Here is a 24,746-nt window from a genome sequence, read left to right as displayed (position 1 = left end):
TTGTGGCCCTATAGCGGTCTCCTATTAAACTAGAGCACATGCCGGAGTTGAGCGAGCGCGGCATGCTACAGTTGGCTATGCAATATGTTGTTTTGCCTGCGTTAATATCATCATGAAGGCGCTCGAAGAACAACAGGAAGAAGGCTTCTCTTTCGCGCGAGCTGCGCCTGTAGCGGTTACTTCTGGAACTAAGGTTACGGTTACGGCGAGGGACTTCGCCCCAGCTTAAGAACCTGGCGAGCCAGCTCCTAAAACGCCAGGCCTGCGCGGAAAGCGTAGCAGAGTCACAGCGCAAGCTTCAAGCAAGAGTGGTATTTCTAGAGACTGTTGTAAGCTATTTAGGGGCTACTGATGCAAGTACGCTAGCAAGGTACTCACAACGCCATAAATCATAGCTTCTGTGAAGTTGGAAAGCACCCACTACGCCGTTATTTTTCATTCTGCGGAGAAGCGACGTACCAGCTAAACATATGTGAGGCATTATATGCACTTTGGTGATATGACGGCTGATGACGGTGAAGAATTATGGCTGAGCGCTATGTAATGGATTGGAAGCTTTAAACGACCCACTAGCTGCGTAATTCGCAATATGTGACGCCCGGTCGCTATCTCGCTCTCCCACCACGCTATATAACATATGTTAACCTTGGAAAGAGACAGAGAGGGGCAAAGAACATTATTGAGACCGTCAGGAAATGGATCATGGGGCCTGATGATTCCTTGGCAACCAATAGAAGTGCACTTGCGAGGAACCCACTACGCTATATATAATAATAATTTTTTGAAGTAGGGAAGCAGCCAATATGTCATTTTACGTCATTCTGCGGAGAACCGTGATACCCGCTAAATACCTCTAAGGCATTATGTGCACTTTGTTCATGCTATGCCTGATGACAATGAATAATTATGGCTGAACCCTTTGACGCATTCAACAACCCGCTCAATGCGCAATTCGCATTACGTGACACCTGGTTACAGAATTCGCGTTGTGTGACGCATGGTTGTTATTTCACTCTTCTACCGGGCTAGAGTACATATGTTAATGTGGTTCCTTTCCGACATGTAGCCTGTATAGGGTCTTTTTCCAACTATGTTTCAAGCAGCGGCATAGCTCTGTTGTAGAATACTGCGCTCCCACGCAGAAGGCCAAGGTTCTAACCCTGTTCCATCCGTTGTTGTGATCTCGTAACAGCTTTCGCTATAAAAGGCAGGGAACGACAATGGTTTGCACAGCGATACCTATGGGTCCAAGCATTGACAACAAAAACTCTCAATTTATTTTTGCTTTGCTGCTCCTAAATTATTTCGGCGGTGTTGCCTTCCGCGAGTGTTCCATGATTAGAATCTATGTTGTATTCCTCCAGTGGTTCTTATTATCACTGACGATGCATATATACCCTCGTGCCACCAGCCTGTTCTGACAACTGGAATAAAAATCATTCAGCACACGTAAATTAGTTGGAAAACTCAGAGGACCCAAAGAAAGTGCAGTGTAATCTAGCAGTTGGTCTTCAGCATTTTCTTTGACCACCTTAAGCGCAAGCGTTGGTCACTAAACGGTTTGACAGTGTCCGCTCCTCGTATACCTGCTCATCCGAGTGACTGCAATACCGTAAATTATTCTGGAAGCGCCAACTTTCGCACGAACGCCCAGTATTATTATTTCCCAAACTTCAGTATTCTGAAAGTAATTATATATAAAACGCCCACCCCTTCGAAGTGCCAACGTCAGCCTATATATTCGCCCCATTTCGGCCGTTACGAGGCCGCTAGGTGCGATGACGACAGTGTGCGATAACGTGTGGTGGAAAAGGAAAAACCGATGGGACAGCATATAGTGCAGAGTGATCAGGGGCAGTCCTTGAAATAGAACGCGGCGGTCGCAGGGTTTTCTTGATAAAGCTTGCCCGGAGCTGCTGTTTCCACATGTCTCGTGCAATCCGTTAACCCTACGACACACACCTACACCGTCTTCGCGAACATCGAAGCCATCGTGCGACACAGCGCGTCGGGAAATGAGCTGCACCCATCGGCATTGCAAGATAGACGGAAAACAGCCACTTCCATGTACGGCGCCCTTAAGCACGTCTGCTCCGTCAAGCAGAAGGTGAAGTGCTAGCTTACGGATGACAGGCCAGTGTTCAATAACGTGTTGGACGACGCCTTCGTCACCTTCAACCGCAACGTCAGTAAGCGGCTCCTAACGGACGAAACGCTGCAAATTGCTAGAAACCTGAACGTATTCTTCTGTCATTTCACGTGACAATCCGGAGGAACGCTGGGTGCAAGGGTACATGAAAGTCTAGCGCTGACTCGATGACGTAACGCCCGTGACCTAGGTGCCGCGTTCGACGACAGCGAGAAAGGACACTTTCATAACCGACTTGCAGGCCCAGGAGAGCCCGTGGTCTTGTCCATGTTACCCGAGTATCGTTCACGAACGTGTTGACATCGCATCTCGAACCGACTCGGAAAAGCCGTTCGCAGTGTTCAGTGACAATGAGTAAGTGTACTCATCATTTGCAATTTCAGAATAACCATCCTTTCTGCGATTCCGTGGCCACCGTAGTTCTCTCCGCCTGAACGTTTTTTGTTAGCCACTATACCGGTGTTTGCTGCTATGACCGGACAAGCACCCACATCTAGATTACCGCAGATTTCAGCGAAAGTGTCGTGGGTGCTTCCGCGTTAAATGCCACGAAATTAAAAAAAGTATGATCGGTCGCTCCTAACCAGTTAACAGCATACGAAAGCATCGATAACAACATGTAGTTTAGGAACGCTTCCACTGAGGAGGAGAGCATATTCCACTGCGCCTTCCCTGCAAGAGGCTTGCGCACTATACGTTCTATGCGAACTTACCGCACCTGCTGACAAGGTATTCATACTATTTACCCCATAGCCGTGCCGATGGCTAGCTCACGAAGTTTCGTTTTTTTTTTCTTCTGCCTTTAAATGCGTTTTATAATTTCTCGCGCTGGCTGCTCTTGCTGTGCAACCAGTGTTCTAAATCAAAATGTCGCTCTCACAGTTAATACAGTTTCCGCCAATCTTCCTAGTCCCTTTAACGCGATCCAGGGGTTAAGCTTCCGTTACGAGCACTTGTACGACCGATCGCGAGCGTCGGATTTGCGCCGATTGCTTTAGTAAGCCACTATCCATCAAGAGCATTCGTGCTGGGCTCGATCTTGTATTCGAGAGTGCGCCGTCTCTAGGCAGCTCTTTGTTGAAGTTGCCCCTCCGCCTTGTAGGACAGCAGTGTTACTGCATCTTTCTGTGCATTTTATACCCTCCGCGTCGATCATCCTTCGTCCGAGGGCAACTATATTCAGGTGTTACAAAGTGTTCAAATGTCAAAATTGTTCGGCTGTAGTACGGTATAAGCATGTGCTCTCAGACTGATTCAGAAACTCGTGGGCATGTATTGTTTTCAACTGCGAAATCCCCCTTTAATGGAAGAGTCGCACTATGGTTTTCGACATAATCTATACTTCCTACTAAACAACTTCGAAAATTTTATATTTTGGTGATAAAGACACGCCATGACAAAATCACAATTCTACAGTAGTTCGTAGTTAAGCAAAACGAAAACTAAAAAAAAGACTTTTTTGATGTGTTGGCAGGTGGCAAATACTTTTAATTGAGTATTGGTCGGCATCTTTCAGAACAGACATGTCCGCCAAGACCAAATTTAAGAGAACACTGGGGAAAACTTTACTTCGAACTAGAGACACCACGTGTAAACATAGAGTACGTACTTTTGAGTAGAGTAAATCTTCTACAAAGTGGTTACCCTTGCTGTGAAAAAAGAAACAACTACGTGAATTCAAAAAAAAGAACAGATGCTGCCACAATTTTGAGATGCATAGATTACTTGCACAAGCAGTCTGTAAAAAGTTGTTTTAGCGACGGTGGCCACATTCACTGCATGTTTCAGCCCACATAGAGTAAGACATTTGCACCTGCGCAAGTACAATGACGACATTCACGATAAGTTGCATCATTCGATCAGTGGTCGTTAAGGTGTCGAATTCCAATAATAAAGCTCCTTTATAGACAGCAGTTTGTTTCCGTGATCCAGCAAACAATTTTTGTGTGGCCAAATGTACTTTCACATAAGCAAGGCCATCCCAATCATCAGCATCCGCAGCAATACTAGCGAATCATACAGCAGAGGCCACAGACTTCCCTGTTGGTAAGTAAAACGTTTGTCATCATACTAAGATTTTGCTGACTGCACACTACAGCTGATGGGGTAGATGCATTTGTCCTAGGGAGCTGCAAAGGGTACCTTTATTGTATCGTAATTTATTTTATACTTATGCGCGGCCAAGCCAACCACCATAATTCATAGCAGCCGTAACCATTAAAGCTGGTGAAGCACCTCCTTAACTCACTGCTGGTAAGAATACCTGTTTTCCTGGCCCATACAAAATACAACTTGTCGGACGGACGGCATAAGGCGTGGATGCTGGCTTTTGTGCAGATTTATATAGGGCGGTTAGTCGAAAAATTTGCGCTTTCTTGTATACTTGTCCAGGCTGAAGCAAATTAAAGGAGGGTCATCCGAATGGTGTTATGTCCCAAATGAACGTTTAAATTCCAAGAAACTACGCTGGAATATTGTGCAGAATATCAGCTCATTGTTGAAGCAGCATCAGTTAAATGTTGCTGTGGAATATTTCTGGTAAAATTACAATTATGCGCCTTTAGTGTAATGGCCTTCACATTTAGTTTTCTCAGTAAGTGAAGAGCTTTTTATTGAAGGCTGCTAGCCTGCAAAGAAGAAAATGGAAAAGAAAGGAGAATGGCCATATCCCGCCTGTAAGTATCGTTACGGATGTAATTGCGGTGATAGGAGGGAAAGAAGGAGGGAAAAAATGAGAGACCAAATGAAACAAAATGTAAAATGCCGCGAAGTACGCGAAAAGAAGGATTTGCAAGCAGACGCCGCGGAAGGGTGATTGAAGGTGAGGAACATGCGCAGGCAATTGAGAAGAAAAAAAATCAAGGGAACTTCGGAGTAGCGGTGCCAAGGATGAGGAAGCCCTGAGCAGGGCGGCCTCCTTTGTTTCTTTTTTATTTTTCTCTTCCTTTGTTGCTCTCTTGATGTGTGTTTCACTGTTCTCTCTATTTGTTCTGTCTTTTTAGCCTATGTTCCTTTCTATTTCTTTCTTTGTCTCTTTATCAATTTCTTTCTCTTTCTCGCTGTTTCCCTTTTTTCTTCCCTTTCCTCCGCTCCCTATTTGTTTCTCTCTCTATCTTTCATTCCTTTTTTTCGTTCTTTCTATCTCTGTCTGCCCTTCCTCCCTCTGCCTTTCCTTTTCTATTTCTTTCTGTTCCTCTCTATGGTATGCATTATTCTCCCGTTCCCCTTTCCCTCCTGTTCACTCTCACAGCTCTTTTTCTCACCCTCACTTCCTCTTCGCACCTGCCTGCTATACTACACTATAAAAGGCTATGCTATGCTCTGCTAGCGTGCCTGGATAGCCGAGTAGTTGCGACGTTCGCCTTCTGATCGTGGTTAAGTGACTTTGAATGCCAACACGCCAAGAAACGTTTTTTGCCAAGATTTTCTCTCTTTCTTTCTCTCTCTGTGCTCTTCCTCTGGCCCATTATACTTATTTTGTCCCACGCCGGGGAAATCCGCGAGCGCGGTCTGGGAGCGAAGCAGATGCAGAAGAAGAAGAACAGGAAGAAGAGGACGAAGAAAGCGCCCGTCGGTTCATGATGAAAATAGTTTTCTGTCTGCTATTTGCAGCATTGCGAAAACTTAACAGCTCCGCTGTAAAAAGGGGGAGGGGAAAGGGGAGAGGAAGGGATAACGACCTGGTGTCTCGTCTCGTCACCCTTCGGTTCGATAGTTCATTGATGTCTTCGTCGAAAGGCTCATCGCAGGTCACTGACTAGACAAGAGTGTTCTCGCTGTCCACCCGCTTCCTGGAAGCGGCAGCCACTGGCGTCGCCGGAAGTGGCCGAAGTCTGAGGTAATATAAGTAGGTCGGCGAGGAACACGGCAGCAGTGTTCACGAAGGTGCATGTATAATTCAAGAAAACAAGGCAAGATATACTAGTATAACAGTCTTGCAGGCGGACATCGAGTTCTTACCTGCAACAGGTGACTTAAGTTGAACTATATGCTCAATAGGAATGATGCCCTCAGGGATACGGTCTATAAATAAGGCCGAATATCGTTCGTACAGTACGAACGTCCGCGTTTAAAGTGCAGTCCATCAAAACCACATTGTGGCTTGCAATCATTCATAATTTTCCGTGCTGAAATCAGTTCGAGTTCTCGAAGTATGAAGTCTCTAAGAAACGTAACCAGCAGATGCGTATTATATTTGTGGTTGCGAACATTCATTACGAATCTGCACGAATGCGGTTTTTACTCACCACAACGACAGATGCAACGTAACTGATGAGACTTGCAAAAAGGAACAGTCGGGGCAGAACAAGTTAGTCGCCAATGCTGCTGGCATGTTCCTTTCTTTTTCTCTGCAAGAGGACAGATAACACGGGCAAAAGAAATCGTATAAAAAATTACAACGTCTAAAAAGAGTACATGGCACCGTGTAATTGAAATAAATTTGGTGCGTCAAGGTGGTGACCTTCACAAAACGGAGGTGTAGTCGTGCAATTTAGTGAGGACGGCATGTCGAGAAATATATGAAATATTGCGCAACGTCGAGAAAATGGAATACCAGCTCCTCCAACTGTGTATTCACTCTAAGCCAAAAAGGACTAAAATGGGTATGGCATTGGTCCTTCAGGGGTCTAAATGGGCTGCCACAGATTTTGAACCATTTTTGGACCAACTGCGGGAGTAACTACAGGGGTTCAACTTTTACTCTCTAGCACTTACTCCAGGTGGTTTAAACGTTGGTCCTCGTAGGATGCTCCCGAGGGTCTAACAGTTGAACCGTCGGGACTAACCCAGAAAAAAAAAAGTCACAGTTTCGCCGCAAGGGCGAAGCAATGAATGCGATAGCAAGAAAATAATGCTATACGAAGTGAGGCTCGCCAATGGATACTCTCAGTTCGAACAGCGCTTCTGTTGCAAAGGCGGCCGAAGCAGCGAAGGAAACTAGCGTGCTTCAAGTGTCGAGCTGTGACACTTGATAGTTCGCGCTCATCTTCTGTTTGTTCGTTTGGCGGCGTCCCTGAGCTCGAGTGCCATTCGTACGCGCCGTAACATGAGCGCGGACATCACGGTGAAAGCGTGAAACATTCCTCTACCCCTCGCCACGAGAAAACCGCGCGAGCAGGCAGCGGAAGAGCAAGCTTCTCCCATGCGCAAATATAATGCCACGCCCGCTTCTTCTTTTATTTTGATGTGCTCGAGTTTGACCAGCAAGGACGGTTATCAACGCTCGACGCTGGCCGTGAAGCAGTGTTCGAGAAGCTTCACGGCCAGCGTCGAGCGTTGATAACCGTCCTTAAGCGAGCGAGCGCGCCGACGACTTTTAAATGCGCCCGTCGGGATCCTAGCGCCACCTCGCTGGTAATGAAGAAACGCTTATTATCGCCTGCTGTCTCCGAGTCCGTCCAGCGCTAAATGGTGTGTATATAACGCTCGCCGTTAGCTACGTCGAGGATCTGCGTCTCGTGGCGTAGTGGATAGCGCCGCTCGCTGCGGATCAAGAGGTCCCTGGTTCGATTCCGCGCTTCGGAAGCATTTTTCTGAGTTATTTTTCTTTGGGGCCTTTATATATATATATACATACTTATACATATACGGTGCATGACGGCGGCGACGGCGACGGCAAAATCCAGCCGAGACTGTCCATATAATTGCTATCGCAATAAAAAAAGTCACAGTTTCGCCGCGTGGGCGAAGCAATGAATGCGATAGCAAGGAACTAATGCTATACGAAGTGAGGCTCGCCAATGGATACTCTCAGTTTGAACAGCGCTTCTGTTGCAAAGGCGGCCGAAGCAGCGAAGGAAACTAGCGTGCTTCAAGTGTCGAGCTGTGACACTTGATAGTTCGCGCTCATCTTCTGTTTGTTCGTTTGGCGGCGTCCCTGAGCTCGAGTGACATTCGTACGCGCCGTAACATGAGCGCGGACATCACGGTGAAAGCGTGAAACATTCCTCTACCCCTCGCCACGAGAAAACCGCGCGAGCAGACAGCGGAACGGCAAGCTTCTCCCATGCGCAAATATAAGAAGAAGCGAGCGAGCTCGCCGACGACTTTTAAATGCGCCCGTCGGGCTCCTAGCGCCACCTCGCTGGTAATGAAGAAACGCTTATTATCGCCTGCTGTCTCCGAGTCCGTCCTGCGCTAAATGGTGTGTATATAACGCTCGCCGTTAGCTACGCGGAGGATCTGCGTTTCGTGGCGTAGTGGATAGCGCCGCTCGCTGCGGAGCAACAGGTCCTTGGTTCGATTCCGCGCTTCGGAAGCATTTTTTCTGAGTTATTTTTCTTTGGGGCCTTTATATATATATACATACTTATACATATACGGTGCATGACGGCGGCGACGGCGACGGCGACGGCAAAATCCAGCCGAGACTGTCCATATAATTGCTATCGCAATAAAAAGATGGCGATTCTTCGCTATGTCGGCGTAATTCTTGTTATTTCCAACTGAATGAGTATTGAATGATGCATTATTTGCGGCACAGACATACACAGACACAGTGCACAGACATACAACCACACACAACCATTGCAATCTAAACACCACACGTATACCTACCGCCCGCGCTACACAGCTGAAAACCAACCATCGGATATATATAGGCACAGTATCTTGACCTCCCATGTGGTGCTGGTGGCAGACTTCTGTTGGAAGTAATAAAACAATAAACATTCGCAGCGTAAGTGTAAACTTTCGTGGGCTCAATGGTAGCACCGCAACACACCGATCTTTTAATATGAACCCGCCGGACGTTTAACCCTCCTTTCAGTCAGCGAATTCGAATTATCAGCTGGTACTCTATCGTGTCGGCCGAACCAGCGTTAGCAATGCTGGTGCACAAGTCCGTAAAATGCACTTATTCACACACAAGCATAGAAGCGGCACTTATGCACGAACGCCGGCGAAGCAGTGAGGCGTACCGCCAGTGCCGGCTTCTTGCCGACAACGTCACTAGGCCTTTACGAGGAGCACGGTTATGAGTTGAACGACCGCTGGCGATCACAACATGCGTCTCCTGTGCAATTTTCGTTGTCGTTATTTTACATACAAACGAAAAATAGATGTCCGCTGTCGGCGGCGTCTTACAGGGTGATGTAGATGTATGTATACGACGAGACGGCGCGCAGGCACGGTTCTTTCACCGTGCTCGTAAGTCGCTCGCTGTACACCGCCGGCCGCACGTTGATTCGTATCGGCGCTCGCCTTCACGCTAGATGTTTGACAACAGTTGTCGCATGGAGAGAAAGACACAGATTGAACTGTATATACTTTATTCCAGAAGACATCATTCTCCGTGAAACAAATTCTACGCAACGTTTCTTTCACCTGCACCGGCAACGAACTCTCACCGGCCGCCGGCCGGCTTGGTGCCGACGACGTAGCGAAGCCTACTTCGTATCGCTTCGTAGTTGTAGCCGCTGACTCTGCGGGAATACAACCTCTGACGAACAGCTTACTTTTGTTAGCGCTGGCAGTGTTCTTCGTAGTTCTTCCCAATTCGGTACATTGAAGCGAGTTATCCGCAGTGTCCGGGCTCGAAGGCTTGCACTTGTTTGGGTCCGCCAGCTCGTAGAGAAGAAACATGGGTGAGTGCTCTCGCTCGCTGTGTGCGCCGGCGCGAGTTGAACTTGACTCTCAGTCTCATAACTGCTTCTATTCGTTGTAATAGTGCTTCGCTTTCACTCTAGCGTGTAAGCCATATAACTCGTGATCGTGCTAGCCGAAAGGCCCGGGAAGTGCAGGGCGGCAGCAGGCGGTCGGCGCGCAGTTACACCCCCCGTTGGTCCCCTTCTTGCCGGGCGTTTGCGCACGACACGCACTGTCTCGCATTTACACCCTGTTGGACGAACCGTTGATCCTTTGGATTAACGACTGCCGTTAGTCCAATTTTGCCCAGTTTCGGCTTAGAGTGTTCTTTCGTAAGAAATATATAGATGAGCCATGTTCGGCAGGAGTGACAGTTTGGCGAGTTGGTATGGATGCGTTTGTGTGGTTCCAGTTTTTCCTTCTCTTTCCGCCACGCCGTTTTCATAAGGAGAATTTTCCTATATGACCGCCTTAGACAGTGGCTCTCAAATGGGGCTTCGCGCAATCCCTGGGATGCACGAAGCCATTTTGGAAGGTCCGTGAAACCCATCCTCAAAAAGAAAAAAAAAACGTTTTTGGAGACACACTATGTCCGGTGACAGCGGCTCTGACTTCTGGTACGCTTCATCGCATAATGGCGTTGCATTACGACGGAGCTCAATTATGCTTCCCTTTCTCTATGAGATGGCTGTAATGCTATTGTTGCAGTTTTGTACGACATATGAACACGCGCGTACTTTTCCTAGGTTTGCGCATTTAAAGAGCAATAATAATATCAGGTGTTTAACGTCCCAAAAGCGCGTTATGATTGTGAGGGAAGCCGTAGTGGAGGGCTAGAGAAAGTTGGACCACTTGGGGTCCTGTACCAAATTCTAAGTACATGGGCCTCAAACATTTTCGCCTCCATCTAAAATGCAGCCGCCGCGGCCGGGATTCGATCCTGCGACCTTCGGGTCAGCAGTCGAGCGCCATAACCACTACACCAACGTGGCGGGGCTTAAAGAGCAAACGCAGCTAGAAACGGGTTAAATATGGCTGCACACCGCACAACTTCACAAGCTGTTCAGATCGAAATGGTGCGCCACTTCAGTTAGACCGTTCTTCGCAAGGGGCAAATAAATGGCACCCATTTCACGTTCTGGCAAAACAGCGCTGAAAACGGGAATAATAATAATAATTATGGAGGTTTAACGTCCCTAAACCACGATATGATTATGAGTGACGCCGTAGGGGAGGGCTCCAGAAATTTCGACCACCTGAGGTTCTTTAGCGTGCAGATAAATAAAGTGCACGGGCCTCCAGCATTTTTTGCCTCCATGGAAAATTCCGCCTCTCCGGCTGGGATTCGCTCCCGCTGCTTTCGGGTCAGCAGTTGAGCACCATACCCAATAGACCACTGCGGAGGGTGAAAACGAGACTAAGAACACACACGACAAAACGGTGTCTCGTGCGTTCTTCGGTCCGTTTTCTGAGCTGTTTTGCCACATTGTTCATGAACCAACTAGCCCACCTAAGAAGCCTTGTACCTATTTCACGCTGCATGTTGTGTTAATATATGACACCCCCACCCCTTTTTTTTTCTATCACTGCAAGGGGTCCCTTATCACTTCCACCGGTCCACAAGGGGTCCCCGAAACATCCATGGCTGAAAACCACTGGTCTGGGAGCTGTACATAACAAACAATCGTCCCGAATGCGCTCGCAAGCGCCCAGATTTTGTTCACCCGGTAGTTTCTGTTTTGTGCCTGTATATAGCGTGGACCTACTCATCACATCCCTTGTCACTCCTAGAGCGATGCGTGCCGTTCGGAAACCTGATACATTCCTATTCTTCAGCGTATATTATAACGAACATTGCGAGTACTCAAATGCTGATGTCATCCCTTTCGGATTAGTTTGCTCTTAATCGGGTACAGGAGGCTTGTGTTGCGCTTTTAAATTCGAAGCATTTCTTGGTGAACCAAGGCACATAGTGCACCCAAGGCATGTAGTAGTGGAGAACATATACTCCTGCGCCTGTGCGAACTTGCATCTATGGTATAGATGCAAACTTCGAACCTGTAATTAGCACTGTTATAAAAATGTGCAAGAACCAAACTCGCTTTCCACCCATGTGTGGTGAAACACTGGAGAACACCAGCTACCTATACGGCACATCGAGGACATAAATAGAGCTCGAAGAGGCTGCAGCATAGACGTAGAAGGCGGGAGCGAGTACCCGCTGAAATTAAATGCGATGCATTTCTTAGCGAACCTCAGGCACTTTGGCCGTTTCTATTCACGTATCCATCTATCTAGCAGCCTACTTCTGGGCGCTCTACAGGTCGTCTCCATACCTTGCAAAAATGTGAATCGCATCGCTACACCAAAACTGGCATAGCAGGGGTTTACTACCGACTTCTATAAGGGCATTTCTGTTTCAACATTAGTGGACTGTATACTGAATGTTTGATAAACCGACCCGTAAGGTGCAGATTATGAAGGGCCTTTTAAACCCTTTTTATAATCCACGAGTACGCTTCAATGCATCTACATATTCGCCCAACTATGCAATCAGCGTGGGAGCGCTTCAGCTTTATGTGCGACACAAACTGGGCAATTTCCTCTACGCACCACACGTCGTGCGTAAATTGGACTCTGGCCAACAACGTTCTAAGCTTGTACACGAGCCGATCAGTGCATGCCATAGCGACTACAAGGCCATCGTCACCACCATCGCGACCAAAAAATAATGACCCACCAATGAAGGCCAATAATTACCATCGATAATAACAATAACTTTCTGTGCGTATCTTCGTCATGATGATCACCGATCAAAACGTTAGAGAATGTTTGGTGGGCGTCCACAACAGTTCTGTGGATGCAGGCCACCATTTTTAGTGGTTGGCTACCTGCGTCTGCAGAGCGGCTGCGGACGCCTAATTAAAGCTGTGTAAGAAATGATCTCGGACCTTCGTTAATAATTATGTTTCCACTCTGCGTGGTGTGCTAATCAGGTTCGCTGCATCCCCCTTTAGAGATTGCTATGGCTGGCTTCTTTTTATATTGCCCATTATTATTTTGTGCCATTTTCTTCGTCAGCCTTTAATACCATGGACTTTGATGAGCGGTTTTGAATACTAAAGATTAAAGAAATGCTAAAGTGCTTACCACAATAGAGATATCATTGTCTATTTTGGGAGAGGCACATGATTTCCCAATTGTATTCGCACACTGGTACTTGCTTACATGGACGTGGAGTTCTTGCTAATAAAAAAATGACGTACAGAATGTTTGTCAGTTGTGCTATTAAATTCCAGCGCATCTTCATGCGGCCATTGTTAACATTGGTATTGTAGACATTTATAAGGAGATCTTAGATGCGACAATTATAACTGCGGTAAAAAGAGGTGTGTCGCTGTCACCAGCGATTTCACCTGTGGCAATAGCCTTCGTGATGATAACAGCAAACACAAATTTGCTTGAGGAAACTTAGGTACAATAATATTGCTGCTTGTTATTCAAGAAAGTTATTCAAGCAGCCGCTCTCTTAACAGCGAAACTGCTTGAGCTGTAGGTAACCTGTGCTTCATCATAAAAACTATCATAATCATGAACCGGCATTCTCTTAACAGTGAATCTGGTTAAGCTATCGGTACCTTGTGCTCCGTCGTGCAAAACTCCTCAGGTGGGTATGCGCCAGAGGAATTGGGCAAGACCCACAGAGAGAGGAAGAGAGATAGGAGGAGGAATGGAAAAATAGACAAAAACAAGGGGAATAAATACATAAATATAAAGACATAAAGACATATACAGGGAGAGAAACAGGAAAAGAGATAGAAAGAAAGGGGACGTGATCAGTAGGGGGACAGAAAGAAAGGGAAGAGAAAGAAATATAGAAAGAGCGAGAAGGAGAAAGAAAGACAAATACAGAAAAACGTGGACGTAGACCGAAAGAGATAAAAAGAAAGAGTAAGCGATAAATAGAGAGAGGGAGAAAAAGAAAGAAATAGATAAAGACTGAAAAACGTAGACAGAGAGAGAAATAGATAGAAAGACAGAGGCAGCGATAAATAGAGACAGAGATAGAAAGATATAGACAAATACAGAAAAACCTAGAAATAGAGAGAAAGAGATAGAAACAGGAAGCGATAACTAGAGAGAGAGAGAGAAAGAAATAAAGACAGAGAAACGTAGACAAAGAGAGAAAAATACAGAAGGGAGCGATAAATAGAGACAGAGAGAAAGCAATAAATACAGAAAAACCTAAACATAAAGAGAAAGAGATAGAAAGAAAGAAAAAGCTATAAACGGAGAGAGAGAGAAATAAATAAAGACTCAAAAACGTAGACAGAGTGAGAAATAGAAAGAGAAAGAAATAGGCAAATACAGAAAAATCTAGAAATATAGAGAAAGAGATAGAAATAGGAAGCGATAACTAGAGAGAGAGAGAGAGAGAAAGAGAAATAAATAGATAAAGACAGAAAAACGTAGACAGATAGAGAAATAGACAGAGAAAGAGGGAGCGATAAATAGAGACAGATAGAGAAAGCAATAGATAAATACAGAAAAAAACCTAAACATAGAGAGAAAGAGATAAAAAGAAAGAGGAAGCGATAAATATTGCCGCAAGTCTTATATTTCATGAGTTGAAGCTTCACCCACAAAGACTGTGGGCAACGCGCTGCGCAGGCCTCGCCGTGATGTGTAGGAAGCTTCGCGATTGTTTTGGAACAATCCGTTAAGATTGCGCGCCGCACGAGAATGTTCCAGCTTTGTCGAGAGATAGCGCCGCCAACAGCGATATCGCTGGAAAGTTTGATAGCACCTGCATAAAAGCCGACGCACTTCGCCGCTTGTCAGTTGATCGACGGACGACGCCCTGTTCGCCGCTATCATTGTACAGCGTGTATTGCTGTAGTTCTAGTTCTCATTTTCCCGGCCACAAGTTCGGCCATATAAACAGTTTCATTCTGCAAACGCCGACTGCTTTCTTCGTCGACGTCACGACCACGTGACATCTGGTGGAGGTGCTGCTCGTTCATGTTCCGGACGCCCCCGACAAGCCTTGAACCCAGCCCACGTCGCGAAGAAGACACCGACACCATCAGCGGCAGTCGAGCCAGCCGCAGACTGGAAGGACTACCCCCACAATACGGACCCCTACCGGACAAGACCAGGATCACAACGAAGAAGACAACAGCCACAATGACAACCGCTGTGGCACCTACAACGGTCGTCATGCATCAACCGAGGGAGCCGCCGACATTCCGCGGATCACCATGCGAGGATCCAGAAAGCTGGCTGGAGGCATACGACCGAGTCTCCACGTTCAACAACTGGGACTGCGACGAGAAGCTACGCCATGTCTACTTCGCCCTTCAAGATGGCGCAAGGACCTGGTTCGAGAATCGAGAGTCCACGCTAACATCATGGGACCTCTTCCGCACCGGATTTCTCAACACCTTCACGAGCGTCATCCGGAAAGAAAGGGCTGAAACCCTTCTCGAGACCCGTGTACAGCTCCCCAATGAAAACGTCGGACTGTACACCGAAGAAATGACTCGACTATTCCGCCATGCCGATCCAGCCATGTCCGAAGAAAAGAAAGTTCGCTTCCTGATGCGGGGAGTGAAGGAAGAACTCTTCGCCGGACTTGTGCGCAACCCGCCGAAGACGGTCTCGGAATTCCTTTCAGAGGCCACCACAATCGAAAAGGCACTAGAAATCCGCACTAGGCAGTACAACCGCCGCATTCCTACGACGACCTACGGGGAGGTTCAGGCGCTGCAGTCTGATGACCTGCGTGACACCATCAGAGCGATTGTGCGGGAAGAGCTGCGCAAACTGTTACCTTCGCCGCAGCATCAAGTGCATTCAATCGCCGACGTTGTCCGCGAGGAAGTCCCGCAATCGCTTGGAATTCCCGAAGCACCGCAGGCTAAGCCGGAAGCCATGAGCTATGCTGCTGCAGCCCGACGCAACGCCCCACTCCCTCGCCCACGTCAAGACGCCGCGTCGCCGCAGCAGTTCCGCCGCCAGGCACCGCCGCCACCACCACCGACGCCATACCGCCCGCCGACAGGACAATGCTGCGCCCCCCGAAAGACCGACGTTTGGCGTGCCCCTGACAACCGGCCGCTCTGCTATCACTGCGGGGAAGCCGGCCACACATACCGCCGATGCCAGTATCGACAGATGGGGCTACGCGGATTCGCCGTTAACGCGCCGCGCCCGCAGCCAGGCGAACGGCCTCGCGACATCGACGACTACCTCACCGGAACACAGTGGGAAGAACGACGAGCTTCCCGCTCGCCGTCGCCCGGCCGCTACATGTCACCGCACCGCCGGCAGCACACTGGCCCAAACCGGGGCCGGTCGCCTAGCCCGTATCGGGAAACTAAGGGCAGCAACCGATGGAGGTGCGGTTGCTGTATGACGAAATGCCGAAGATCCTCCGCGGCCGCCGACGACGACAACGCGACGAGACCTTCAGAACACGACGCAAACCGGACGGAGCCCTCACGACGAAACTTCGCGGCCCGAAGAAAACCTGACGACGCAACGTAGAAACAGCGGGACAAATCGACGAAGCCGTGATCCGACGCCACGACCTAACCGCAACGCAAGACGACGAACTAGCGACCTCGATGTCCTTATCGACGGCCACAGCATCACAGCTCTCGTCGACACCGGAGCCGACTATTCCGTCGTCAGTGGGCCATCCGCCACCAAGCTGAAGAAAGTAAAGACCGCTTGGAGTGGACCCGAAATCCGGACAGCTGGAGGCCACCTGATAACACCGATTGGTGTCTGCACGGCGAGAGTCACCATCAATAACCACACTTATCCTGCGAGCTTTGTAATCCTACAAAACTGCTCCAGGGATGTGATACTCGGAATGGACTTCCTAAGTGACCACGGCGCCGTTATCGACCTGAGGTCTGAGTCGATAACACTAACCTCAGACAAAGCGCTCCCGCCCCACCCGACGCCAGGGAACCATGCACTGAATGTGATAGAAGAGCAGGTGACCGTTCCGCCGCGCTCCAGCGTCATTATTTCCGTCGGCACTGAAAAACCTGCAAACCTTGAAGGCGTAATCGATGGCGATCAGCAACTACTCCTGAATCGTCAAATTTGCGTCGCAAGAGGTATCGCCGAGCTGCATGACGGTAAAGCAAAGGTACTGCTGACAAACTTCAGCCACGAATATAGGCACCTCAACATGGGTACGACGGTTGCCTACATCGACGAATGTGTAGCCGCCAGCGATGCTTTCGCCCTCTTCGATGCTGCCGAACCTGCTTCGACGAATAGAGGTCCCGAACCTGATTTTGACGTCAACCCGAGCCTTCCGAAGGTCAAGCAAGACCAGCTCAAAACCCTGCTCCTGCAATACAAGCACTGTTTCTCGTCGTCCTCGCGGGTCCGACAAACGCCCCTTGCTAAGCACCGCATTATAACAGAAGAAAATTCTCGACCACTCCGACAGAACCCCTACAGAGTTTCGACGCGAGAACGTGAGGCCATAAAGAAACAAGTCGACGAAATGCTACGCGACGATATCATCCAGCCTTCAAAGAGTCCGTGGGCGTCACCCGTGGTATTAGTGAAGAAGAAGGACGGGACACTGCGCTTCTGCGTTGATTATCGGCGCCTGAATAAAATCACGAAGAAGGACGTGTACCCCCTCCCACGGATAGACGACACCCTGGATCGACTTCACAACGCAACGTACTTTTCGTCGACGATGGACCTCAAGACCGGCTATTGGCAGGTCGAAGTAGATGAAAGAGACCAAGAAAAGACCGCTTTTATAACACCCGACGGCCTCTTTGAGTTCAAGGTCATGCCTTTCGGTCTTTGCGCGGCACCTGCGACGTTCCAGCGCGTCATGGACACCGTTAGGCTGGATTGAAGTGGCAGACGTGCCTTGTGTATTTGGACGACGTCGTCGTGTTTTCCTCGACCTTCGACGAGCATCTCCGGCGGCTTGAGGCAGTACTTCAGGCAATCAAGACCTCTGGACTGACCCTGAAGCCAGAAAAGTGCCGATTCGCATACGACGAGCTCCTGTTTCTCTGTCATGTGATCAGCAAGTCTGGAGTGCGCCCAGACCCGCGGAAAACAGCGGCCATCGCCGACTTCGCGCCTCCCACCGACAAGAAGGCCGTGCGCCGATTTCTCGGCTTATGCGCCTATTACAGACGCTTCGTCAAAAACTTTTCACGCATCGCCGAATCACTCACGCTTCTCACGAAGACTAACGTGGAATTGAGGTGGGAACCGGAGCAAGTGCAAGCATTTGAGGAACTTAAACGACGCCTGCAGACGCCACCCATACTTGCGCATTTCGACGATTGCGCCGATACGGAAATACACACCGACGCAAGCAGCGTAGGACTCGGTGCCGTCCTTGTGCAAAAGACGGACGGGCTTGAAAGGGTTATCAGTTATGCTAGCCGGTCATTATCCAAGGCAGAAGCCAACTTTTCCACAACAGAAAGGGAATGCCTCGCCATCATCTGGGCTACGTCAAAGTTTCGCCCCTACCTCTATGGCAGGCCCTTCAAAGTTGTCAGTGACCATCACGCCTTATGTTGGCTAGCTAACTTGAAGGACTCTTCAGGTCGTCTCGCACGATGGAGTCTGAGGCTTCAAGAATTCGACATTACCGTCGTGTACAAGTCCGGACGAAAACACTCTGACGCCGACTGCCTCTCTCGTGCCCCCGTCGACGCGCCGCCGCAAGACGACGACGATGACTGCTTCCTCGGAACTATAAGTGCCGACGACTTCGCCGAAAGGCAACGAGCCGACGCGGAACTGGGGGGCCTTATGGAGTACCTCCAGTGCAAGACCGCCGTTGTTCCGAAGGTTTTCAAGCGAGGACTGTCGTCGTTTTTCTTACGGAACGGCGTTCTCCTAAAAAAGAACTTCTCGCCACTTCGAACGGACTATCTTCTTGTCGTGCCCTCATCATTGCGACCAGAAGTCCTCCAGGCCCTACACGACGACCCAACGGCTGGACACCTGGGTGTTTCCCGCACGCTCGCCAGAATACAGGAAAAGTTCTACTGGCCACGATTTGCTGCCGACGTCGCCCACTACGTCAAGACTTGCCGAGATTGCCAGCGACGGAAGACACCGCCGACTAGGCCAGCGGGACTTCTGCAGCCAATCGAACCACCTCACCGGCCGTTCCAGCAAATCGGGATAGACCTACTGGGGCCGTTCCCGACGTCGACTTCCGGCAACAAGTGGATCGTCGTATCAACTGACTACCTCACCCGCTACGCCGAGACAAAGGCAGTGCCCAAAGGCAGTGCCGCCGAGGTAGCCAAGTTCTTCGTGGAGAACATTGTCTTGCGTCATGGCGCCCCAGAGGTCCTCATCACAGACAGAGGTACCGCCTTTACTGCGGACCTAACTCAGGCGATCTTAAAATACAGCGAGACGAGCCACCGCCGCACCACCGCCTACCACCCGCAGACCAATGGCCTCACCGAGCGTCTAAATAAGACCATCGCCGACATGCTCGCCATGTACGTCAACGTTGAGCACAAGACGTGGGACGCCGTCCTTCCGTACGTGACCTTCGCTTACAACACGGCCGTCCAAGAAACGACGCAGATGATGCCGTACAAGTTGGTCTACGGAAGGAGCCCGGCGACGACGCTCGACGCCATGCTACCCAACGTCACCGACGAAGAAAATGTCGACGCCGCCGCTTACTTACAACGTGCCGAAGAAGCTCGACAGCTGGCCCGCCTGCGCATCAAGACCCAGCAGCACACCGACAGCCGTCGCTAGAATCTTCGACGACGCTTCGTCGAGTACCAGCCCGGCGACCGTGTCTGGGTCTGGACGCCAATACGACGACGCGGACTAAGCGAGAAGCTTCTTCGACGATACTTCGGACCGTACAGGGTACTTCGACGTCTCGGCGCACTCGACTACGAGGTTGTCCCCGACGGCATCACGAACTCTCAGAGGCGCCGAGCTCGACCCGAGGTCGTGCATGTGGTGCGCCTTAAACCGTACTATGCTCGTTAACGCACCTGAGGACTCTAATGTTTGCTTTCTTTATTAGTTTTCTTTAGTATTGCATGTATTCATGTTCTGTTTTTAGGCATCGGGACGATGCTTTTTCAGAGGGGAGCATTGCCGCAAGTCTTATATTTCATGAGTTGAAGCTTCACCCACAAAGACTGTGGGCAACGCGCTGCGCAGGCCTCGCCGTGATGTGTAGGAAGCTTCGCGATTGTTTTGGAACAATCCGTTAAGATTGCGCGCCGCACGAGAATGTTCCAGCTTTGTCGAGAGATAACGCGGCCAACAGCGATATCGCTGGAAAGTTCGATAGCACCTGTATAAAAGCCGACGCACTTCGCCGCTTGTCAGTTGATCGACGGACGACGCCCTGTTCGCCGCTATCATTGTACAGCGTGTATTGCTGTAGTTCTAGTTCTCATTTTCCCGGCCACAAGTTCGGCCAAATAAACAGTTTCATTCTGCAAACGCCGACTGCTTTCTTCGTCGACGTCACGACCACGTGACAATATATATAGAGAGAAAGAAAAGATAAATACTGAAACACGTAGACAGAGAGGGAAATAGATAGAAAGAGGGAGCGATAAATAGACATAGAGAGAAAGCAATAGATAAATACAGAAAAACCTAAACATAGAGAGAAAGATAGAAGGAAAGAGGAAGCGATAAATAGAGAGAGAGAGAAAGAAATAGATAAAAGACAGAAAAACGTAGGCTGAGAGAGAAATAGATAGAAAGACAGAGGGAGCAATAAATAGAAACAGAGAGAGAAAGAGAAAGAAATAGACAAATACAGAAGAACCTAGAAATAAATAGAAAGAGATAGAAAGAAAAGAGGAAGCAGCAAATAGAGAGAGAAAGAAATATATAAAGTCAGAAAAACGTAGACAGAGAGAGAAAGATACAGAAATAGACAAATACAGAAAAACCTAGAAATATACAAAGAAATAGAAAGAAAGCGGAAGCGATAAATAGAGAGAGAGCAAAAAAAAAGAAATAGAGCAGTACAGAAAAGCCTAGAAATACAGCGAAAGAGATAGAAAGAAAGAGGAAGTGACAAATAGAGAGAGAAAGAGGAAGAACTGGATAAAGACAGAAAAATGTAGACAGAGAGAGAAAGATAAAGAAATAGACAAATACAGAAAAACCTAGATATAGAGAGAAAGAGATAGAAAGAAAGGGGAAGCGATAAATAGAGAGAGAGGGAGAAATATATAAAGGAAGAAAAACGTAGACAGAGAGAGAAATAGATAGAAAGAAAGGGGGGGGCGATAAATACAGACGAGAGAGAAAGAGAAATAGACAAATACAGAAAAACCTAGAAATAGATAGAAAGAAAGAGGCAACAATAAATAGAGAGAGAGAAAGAGAAATAAATAGACAAATACAGAAAAACCTAGAAATAGATAGAGACATAAAGAAAGAGGAAACGATAAATAGAGAGAAAGAGAGAGAAACAGATAAATACAGGTACACCTAGGCATAGAGAGAATGATAGAAAGGAAGAGGGAGCTATAAATAGAGGCAGAGCGAGAAAGAGAAAGAAATAGATAAAGAGACAAAAAACGTAGACAGAGAAAGAGAGAAAGAAATAGGAAGCGATAAACAGAGACAGAGAGAAAAATCAAGACATAGATAAATACAGAAATGCCTAGAAATAGAGAGAAACATTGAAAGAAAGAGGGAGCGATAAATAGAGACAGAGAGAAAAAGAAAGAGGTAAGGACAGAAAAACGTAGACAGACAGAGAAAGAGATAGAAAGAAAGAGGAAGTGATCAAGGGGAACAGAGAGAGAACTATCAAGAAATAGATAAATACAGAAAAACGTAGACATATAAAATGGGAGAAATAAAGAGAAGGTGATAAATAGAGACATAGAGAGAAAGAAAGAGACAAAGACAGAGAAACATAGACATAGAGAGAAAGATGCAAAGAAAGAGGGGGCGATAAATAGAGAAAGAGTTAAATAGAAAGAAAAACCTAAACATAGAGTGAAAGATGGAAAGATAAAGGAAGCGATAAAGAGAGACAGAGAGAGAAATAACAAGAAATAGATAAATGCAGAAAAGCCTAGACACAGAGAGAAAGGTTGAAAGAGGGAGCGATAAATAGAGACAGAAAGAGAACGAGAAAGAAATATAGAAAGCGCGAGAAAGAGAAAGAAATAGATAAATACAGAAAAACGTAGACTGGGAGAGAAAAAGAGAAAAAGAAAGAGGAAGCAACAAATAGGGAGAGAGAGACAGAAAGTAAGGAAAGAAAGATGAGAAATTTTGAAAGAGCGAGGAAGAGAAACAAGGAGATTGTAAAAGAAAGAATTAGAAAGAAGGGTGTACAAAAAAGAGATACAAGAAACTGTGAGTGATTCTTTATTTCATTAAAAGAACGAGGAAGACGGTAGGAAAGAGGGGAGGAGTGCACAATAACTGTCTCTCAGTGAGGACACCTTAACCGAAACACTCGCGGGGGATGGGAATGAAGGAGAGAGCGTGGGGTGGTATAAAGGAAGGAAAAAAAGAGAGAAAGGGGAAAAAAGGAAACAGTAAAATAAAAAAAACAAGAGAAAGGTTGTAACGCGCGAAGAGGCTGGAGAAGCGCTAGTTCACCGTGTCGAGTGGCTAGAAAAGACGCGACAGAGGAAGAAAGAGAAGAAGAAAGAAAGTGAAAAATGAAGCGAAACAATGAAGTCCGCCCATTTCCGCTCTTCCTTCAGGCGTGGGAACACTAGTGTGAAGCCGCCATATATATTTTTTTTTGAAATCTGCTTCCTTGCTTGGACTCCTTCAAATAGAACGGCATGCCAACAATAAAGTACTTTGAATCGTCCGGCCTATGCTAACATGCACCCATTTAAAAGAAATACCCGTACTATGTCGAGGCAATTTATTTATATTATTTATTTACGCACCGCAACTGCTTAATGGATGTAAGATATTGCGCGGCTGAGTTTGAGGACTTGGCCGTGCTTCTCGGCCACACAGATTGCATTTCGATCGGGCGCACAGTTAAAACACCCATGCACTTATGTTCATGTGCCCGTGAAAGAACACCAAGTGGTCAAGAATGAAGCTGGTGTCCTTCCCAACGCTATCCTTCATCATAGTATGGTGAATTTGACACTGAGAAACACAGCATTTTCCTTCCCATTTTAGTTAGTTCCAATAGTATACAATGTCAATTTCTGCTACAGTATTACGGAACTCGGTGATTATTCCTATGATATATGTTATTATGACCACTGATTGGGTCCGAAGCACCGCCTACGAAGGCGCGGCTTTTCTCGCTTTCTTTGTCAGCGTAGGTCGTTTAATTATGTAAAACACAAAATATAATGAAGCTGCTGAAAGTGTATACAGCGACCACGCAAACACGAGCGTATTACGTGTACTATTATCAGCAGTATGAATTTGTGATGTCATGAAAAAAAAGAGTTCATAATATGCATTTTCGTAAATAAATGTCAGTTGGAAGTAAGCGCTTGTGTTATCGTCACCTCCCTTTCTCCTTGTTTGCGTGCGCTTAAGTGATCGGTGATGGAAAACCAACTAGCCCAAAAATCAGTGCTCCTCGTATTACGCGGTTTGTCCTGATATTCTACGGAGAATATGATCCATCAAGAAAGGTGGGAAACGAACGTGTTCATATACGGCTTTCTACCTCGAGTATATAGATGGAACCTGGTTTTCAAGCATGAACACGGCCTAGTCTCTTCGTCATGGTTCACTCAGGCACTGTTGCACATATCTGGTACATCTAGTGGACAGACCAATCTGATTTAGGCGGAAGTAGTTAGAAAGCGTCATTTTATATATCTCATGAGAAGAATGCGCGCAGGTAATCTTATAGCAAAACAGTGCAGAGAAAACACGCACTTACCTTCCTTGCTGACAGTTGGGGCGGCAAAAGCGCAGATCATCGTACAGTACAAGGCAAATTGCTCCACTGTGTTCATTTTGAAACAGACGCATATATAACGGACTTCCGCGGGAATGCTGAAGTGTCTAAATTCGCATAAATAAGTGCAAATTGCAGCGGTCATTAGTGTTTTTTTTTTGCAGATTTGCGTAAGTACTTGCTCAACTTTTTTCTAAAACACTAAGCCGAGAACTATGTTCAACAAAGTACTTCCCGAAGTATGTTCAACGACGAATGGGGACAATATATACACTCTACTTTTGCATCATCATCATCAGCATCATCACCATCAGCCTGTCTACGCCCACTGCAGGGCAAAGGCCTCTCCTATGTTCCGCCAATCAGCCCGGTCCTGTGCTTTCTGCTGGCACGTTATACCTACAAACTTCTTAATCTTGTTGGTATAACGTGGCAGCAGAAAGAAACACTGCATAGAAACATTCAAATGCACTACCTATAATAGAACCCACAATTGAAGTCGTGACGGCATGCAGCTACGCAGAAAGGGTTTTGGTGAATACACTGAGTGATTTACTCACCACAGATAAAAGTCCTAGTGTTTCATAATTGCCGCTGTTTGACATTCAAGTGTTTACGTTTGAAGGTACCATCAATCTCTACCCTTCCTCAATAGCTGAACTGATTCCTACTTGGTAAAAGGTCCGTGCTGTCGCACTCTAACTTACAATAGTAGCTCCGAATGCCTTAAGCGTGACGACAGAATAAACCCAGGTGAGATTTCCAAGTTTGCCCACACTTCCAAGTGGGAGCAAGCTTATCCGATTGTTTGGTTTAAAACAGTGTGACTACATGTACATTCGAATATGGACAGCTGAGGTGACGCTGAAGAGGAACAATTGCAATTTCATGGCTTAGTGCTTTGTTCTTGAGCTAAAAAGGTTGTTTGCACATTGCCTTTGTACTCTCGGTTGCTACATTGCTGCATTACGTGCACTGGCAGAGCCGGCAATGCGGATTCAGGATTTCACAATGCTCGCAGGTGGAACTACTTTTTTACTCTTTTTAAATTCACTTGAAAGTCTCGTAAACCTGCCAAAC

The 24,746-nt window shown here is 47.3% G+C and overlaps 1 long non-coding RNA gene across 3 annotated transcripts; it reads right to left on the bottom strand.

The window, feature by feature from the left end:
• Positions 1-1,270: 1,270 nt before the first annotated feature.
• Positions 1,271-24,392, bottom strand: LOC119391061 (uncharacterized). Of its 3 annotated transcripts, XR_005183592.2 has the most exons (7): positions 24,227-24,392; positions 23,649-23,773; positions 12,887-12,982; positions 8,708-8,793; positions 6,397-6,498; positions 3,759-3,798; positions 1,271-1,424 (listed from the first exon to the last, which is right to left on the bottom strand). It is a non-coding gene; the product is annotated as an uncharacterized LOC119391061 (long non-coding RNA). The 3 variants fall into 3 exon arrangements; XR_005183596.2 differs by lacking the exon at positions 8,708-8,793; XR_005183594.2 differs by lacking the exon at positions 12,887-12,982.
• Positions 24,393-24,746: the final 354 nt, after the last annotated feature.

This window comes from Rhipicephalus sanguineus, chromosome 4, assembly GCF_013339695.2.
Source record: "Rhipicephalus sanguineus isolate Rsan-2018 chromosome 4, BIME_Rsan_1.4, whole genome shotgun sequence".
In the NCBI taxonomy this organism is placed as follows: Eukaryota; Metazoa; Arthropoda; class Arachnida; order Ixodida; family Ixodidae; genus Rhipicephalus; species Rhipicephalus sanguineus.
The sequence above is the reverse complement of the archived record's forward strand: the minus strand, read 5'-3'. Positions and strand labels throughout refer to the sequence as shown.